The sequence below is a fragment of the Oncorhynchus mykiss genome, chromosome 8 (genome assembly GCF_057628025.1).
Source record: "Oncorhynchus mykiss isolate SJ-2025 chromosome 8, ASM5762802v1, whole genome shotgun sequence".
Taxonomy (NCBI): Eukaryota; Metazoa; Chordata; class Actinopteri; order Salmoniformes; family Salmonidae; genus Oncorhynchus; species Oncorhynchus mykiss.
Genome location: NC_143029.1, coordinates 69,571,772 through 69,577,771, shown reverse-complemented (window position 1 = coordinate 69,577,771; position 6,000 = coordinate 69,571,772). Strand labels below are relative to the sequence as shown.

Here is a 6,000-nt window from a genome sequence, read left to right as displayed (position 1 = left end):
GCCAACAGCAGCTGTCACTACCCAGAAGCAGACAGATGAGGAGGGGGATGAAGATAGATCTTGGCGACCTCACAGACTTCCTCCAGGTCAGATGAAGTCAACACCAGCGGATCCCAAATATTTCCGTTCTGGAGACCACCAAATCACTATCAAAAGCTCTTGATCTAAAATAAATAAACACTAAAACATTTTGCAGACCATCTGCACAGCGGACCACAGGTTGAAACCACTAGTCTACACGCACACACCCAGACCGGAACTCAAACCAACACAGATTCCAACTTCTTCAGGGCTAGCCAATCACAGAGTTCCATTGTTACCTTATTTTTAATATTCTACTCCAGAAAAGTGACAGTTGGTTTCAGTTAGCCCTGCTTGTGTGAACACAAGCTAAGCTAGCCCAGGCCCATTCAGTCGTATTGATGCTTACACAATTGTTTACAAGTGGGCTGTGTTCTTATTGGCTCATGCATTCATGGTGAATGGGTTATAGAAGCCCCTCCCCCTGCTGTGACTGGCCAGTAGCTGTGTGACAAGGGAGGGTTAGTAAACTGAGGGGCTGTGTATGTGTAGAAGGGAGGGTTTGTTTGTGTGTGTGCGCACCTGTCCTCGCGGCCGTGCCCTTGGGACATCAGTAGAACAGAGTGGTAATCACTAGCGAGCCTGTAGCAAGGACACAGCCGAGCAAGATCCGCTTTTATGCTGAGCTCTGCACTCTGCTTGCAGATCAGTGCAGGCACACACACTCACACACGCTCTTGCTTAAGGGAAACGCTAGGCATTTGGAGACGGAACTGTTGCACGTGCATATTAACACTCAAGCAGAGACACATGCTTTCACACTCGCACGCACGTACGTACGTTCACAGAGGCAGGCACAATTCTACCACCCAGCAGAGCATCCCGAGGACAGGAGGAGGAAAAGTGACAGCAGCACCCTCTATCCACTCAGGTACAGACAAACATCCTCCCTTTGTTTTTCATTGTCTTCTGAACTACTATGGGTCTATTTGCATTAGGCTGCTCTTTATAAACTGTGCTTGTTTCATTCTGAGGCTAAGTACTTGAAGGTTGTTCAAGTGAGTGTTTCTTAAATGTATTTATTTGACCTTTTATTTAAACAGGGATTCACCATTTAGACCAGGGTAGGGTCTCTTGCAATATACGTAGATCATTAAAAACAGGCATTTTACATTCAGAATAAGTCATCTTGACTGCTCTGATGGTGAAGTGTGCCATTGAGTGTGCATGAAGAGGGTTTTGCATAGTGTTCAGTGCATTTACAACTTTTATCTGGTAATATGCATTTTATGACATTGGGTTTTATTGCAGTGTACTGTCATATTGTTAGAGCATTATAAGATGTACCTGACGAAGAGCTGAAACTGTTTGTTTTGATTAAAAAAAATGAGTTGTGAATTTGTAGAGGATTTAGCAATACATTTTACATACAGTAAGGACAAGCTGTGCTCACAGTGCTGATGTGTTTAGTGAACTTGGACTTCAACATCTGGTGCTATGACATTTCCAGAGGGAAGGTTGTATGACAATAGAGTCCCTCTGCAATACAGAAAGAGCAAGGCTGAAGTCCTGGTTTGAATGTAGTAAGTCACTGATGATATGACTGCAATAATCAGCCAGTATTTCAGCAGCTTCATGGTAAGAAACATACGCTACATGCCACCTTTCCAACAAGTCCATGTTTCACATTAGTGCCCTGCTAGAGCATCCCTGGTCAACTAAGTGCTGTTATTGTGAAGTGGAAACATCTAGGAGCAAATATGGCTCAGCCGCGAAGTTGTAGGCCATACAACCTCACAGAATTGGACCGCCAAGTGCTGAAGCGCATAGTGCGTCTGTCCTCGGTTGCAACACTCGCTACCGAGTTCCAAACTGCCTCTGGAAGCAACGTCAGCACAAGACCTATTCGTTGAGAGCTTCATGAAATGGGTTTCCATAGCAGACCAGCCACACACAAGCCTAAGATCACCATGCGCAATGCCAAGTGTCGGCTGGAGTCGTGTAAAGCTCGCGGCCATTGGACTCTGGAGCAGTGGAAACATGCTCTCTAGCGTGATGAATCACACGTCAGCATCTGGCAGTCCGATGGACGAATCTGGGATTGGCGGATGCCAGGAGAACGCTACCTGCCCCAATGCATATTGCCAACTGTAAAGTTTGGTGGATGAGGAATAATGGTCTCTGCTGTTTTTTATGGTTTGGGGCTAAGTCCCTTAGTTCCAGTGAAGGGAAATCTTAGCACTACAGCATACAATAACATTCTAGATGATTCTGTGCTTTCAAGTTTGGGGAAGGCCCTTTCCTGTTTCAGCATGCCAATGCCCCCATGCACAAAGCAAGGTCCATACAGAAATGGTTTGTCAAGATCAGTGTGGAAGACTTTGACTGGCCTGCACAGAGCCCTGATCTCAACCCCCTCGAACACCATTGGGATGAATTGGAAATCTGGCTGCGTACAGGTCTAATTGGCCAACATCAGTGCCCGACCTCACTAATGGTCTTGTGGCTGAATGGAAGCAAGTACCCGCAGCAATGTTCCAACAGCTAGTGGAAAGCCTTCCCAGAAGAGTGGAGGCTGTTATAGCAGCAATGTTCCAACAGCTAGTGGAAAGCCTTCCCAGAAGAGTGGAGGCTGTTATAGCAGCAATGTTCCAACAGCTAGTGGAAAGCCTTCCCCAGAAGAGTGGAGGCTGTTATAGCAGCAATGTTCCAACAGCTAGTGGAAAGCCTTTCCAGAAGAGTGGAGGCTGTTATAGCAGCAATGTTCCAACAGCTAGTGGAAGCCTTACCAGAAGAGTGGAGGCGGTGGTATAGTAGCAAAGGGGGGACCAACTCCATATTAATGCCCATGATTTTGGAATGAGCTGTTCGACAAGCATTTGGCCATGTAGTGTATGTCTGGAAAAAGTTGATTTCCTTCTCACCTTTTCTGATTTAAAAATGACCGTTTTGAGCTGGCATTCAAATGAGTGGTCGGATACAGTGGTCGGATACATTGCCTTCTGCTTGCTGGTCCTGGGCTAGTGCTGTCTGATAGCGCTCAGAATATCTAGCAGCGTTCTAGAAGATTCTATCCATAGTAAGCAATGCAAAGTGAGTGTCATAAACAAGGCTCACTGGCCAGACAGTCGAAACGGGATTGGTTGCTTGGACAACGGATCACCGAGATGTCTGAACAAGCACAACGATGTGTGTCGGCTCCATCTCTGAGTTGGATGTGTGAGATCAGACTAATGGGATTAAGACACCTAGCAGAGTGTCCAGGAGGTAGAGATGGACAGTATTAACACTAATCCATTTATCTCCATCCCTCTGTTCCTACCACGGCACAGCTCTCACTACTACTGTTTCTACTGTTGCAGCTGCTGCCTAAATAGCCATTCTTTGCCTGTTGATGATGATAATAATTTGATTGGAGCTCATATTTGTCCTATTTCACACATCTACAAGTGTGTATTATATGCATGTCTGAATTGGAAATGAGTTTTTTTGCATATCCCAACTCCACCTGAGACCCTCAGAAAGGGTGATTAATAGTGCTCTAAGTGTTTCCTGACTGTATCTGACCAAGGAAAACTCAGGGCCACAGTCATGTAATACTGGTGGAGCCGGGGGTGTTTCCGGACTGCTTAACTGATCAGGAAAAACTCCTGACCCCATGTCATGTTGAAATGGTATGGCCAGAAGATTTTCCTGACAAAGGAAACATTATGATCAAGATCCAAAGTTAACATTGAGCCACATGTTGTTGGGTTTGTTGTGATTGTTGTTGTGTTATGGAAAGATTTTAGTTCTCACAGATGTGTGATATGAAGATGATGTGAGTCATTTGGTGGTTTAGATGCAGTTCCAGTCCCCTCTCCAGTGGGTGAATATTCCATGACCCAGATCATTCATTATATCCAGATTTGGACTATTATCAAAGAAGTCCAAATTATTTATCTCAGGCAGGGAGCGAGAGCGTGTGATTGGCCTTTGAATTGTGGATGTCTCGTTTGTCTTTGTTTTTCCTGCTTTGTTTTCCAATATAGACTGGATATCACAGTAGTGACTGTATTGTATGTAGGCGGTGCAGAAACTCCTTAAAGTGGAGTCTGATGCTCACACACACGTCTGTGCAACTGTCTCAGCAACATCTTTGACACCGATCTCTGCCTCACACCTAAGTCACAACAAAAACACTGGCTCCATGTTATATATATATTTTAATCTGTAGGAACAAGAACAACTGCTGTCACTTGGTTTTTGTCACCAGTATCAGTGGTTTTGTGTGAGACTTCTAAAGTCATTCACGTACAGTATGTCCACAAAACAGAATGACAGCCGCCTCCAAACCCTCAGGGAACAGCATCACAGACAGATGCCAGGCAGCCATAACCCCTCGTCTCCTCAATGAGTCACCCTGTCTTTCATCTCTCACCAGGGGAGATGGTGACCTGAGCCCAGGTCTGCACCCTGCTCTCCGCACTGACCTCTCTCAGCGGGCCAGCTCACTGCATGGGACCTGAAGATGAACCTAAACACTTCCTGTCATGTTTCTTTTACAGTCTGAATTTCGTCGCTGTGATCACAGCATGTAGAACCAGGCTGTATTCGGAGGTCAAATGTTCAGATATGTTGAAAATACAGTTGAAGTCGAAAGTTTACATACACTTAGGTTGGAGTCATTAAAAGTTGTTTTTCAACCACTCCACAAATGTCTTGTTAACAAACTATAGTTTGGTTATGACATCAACAGATTATTTCACTTATAATTCACTGTATCACAATTCCAGTGAGTCAGAAGGTTTACATACACTAAGTTGACTGTGCCTTTAAACAGCTTGGAAAATTCCAGAAAATGATGTCATGGCTTTAGAAGCTTCTGATAGGCTAATTGACATCATTTGAGTCAATTGGAGGTGTACCTGTGGATGTATTTCAAGGCCTACCTTCAAATTAAGTGCCTCTTTGCTTGACATTATGGGAAAATCAAAAGAAATCAGCCAAGACCTCAGAAAATTTTTTTTTAAACTTCCACAAGTCTGGTTCATCCTTGGGAGCAATTTCCAAATGTCTTAAGGTACAACGTTCATCTGTACAAACAATAGTACGCAAGTATAAACACTGTGGGACCACGCAGCCGTCATACCGCTCAGGAAGGAGACGTGTTCTGTCATCTAGAGATGAACATACTTTGGTCCAAAAAGTGCAAATCAATCCCAGAACAACAACAAAGGACCTTGAAGATGCTGGAGGAAACAGGTACAAAAGTATCTTTATCCACAGTAAAACAGGTCCTATATCGACATAACCTGAAAGGCCGCTCAACAAGGAAGAAGCCACTGCTCCAAAAACACCATAGAAAAGCCAGACTGTGCAACTGCACATGGGGACAAAGATTGTACTTTTTGGAGAAATGTCCTCTGGAGTGTTGAAACAAAAATAGAACTGTTTGGCCATAATGACCATCATTATGTTTGGAGGAAAAGGGGGACGGTGGCAAGACGAAGGACACCATCCCAACCGTGAAGCATGGAGGTGGCAGCGTCATGTTGTGGGGGTTGCTTTGCTGCAGGAGGGACTGGTGCACTTCACAAAAAAGGTGGCATTATGAGGCAGGAAATTTACGTGGATATTTTTATTTATTTTTTATTTTACCTTTATTTAACCAGGTAGGCAAGTTGAGAACAAGTTCTCATTTACAATTGCGACCTGGCCAAGATAAAGCAAAGCAGTTCGACAGATACAACAACACAGAGTTACACATGGAGTAAAACAAACATACAGTCAATAATAAAGTATAAACAAGTCTATATACAATGTGAGCAAATGAGGTGAGAAGGGAGGTAAAGGCAAAAAAAGGCCTTGGTGGCAAGGTAAATACAATATAGCAAGTAAAACACTGGAATGGTAGTTTTGCAATGGAAGAATGTGCAAAGTAGAAATACAAATAATGGGGTGCAAAGGAGCAAAATAAATAAATAAATTAAATACAGT

General features: G+C 44.0%; 1 protein-coding gene across 1 annotated transcript in view; it reads left to right on the top strand.

The window, feature by feature from the left end:
- Positions 1-516: 516 nt before the first annotated feature.
- The window catches only part of LOC110530412 (oxysterol-binding protein-related protein 1-like), a 42,011-nt gene continuing 36,527 nt past the window's right edge, over positions 517-6,000 (top strand). The window contains exon 1 of the mRNA XM_090182416.1: positions 517-952. The gene's annotated coding sequence lies outside the window, so the exon portion shown is untranslated. The remainder of the gene's footprint in view (positions 953-6,000) is intronic.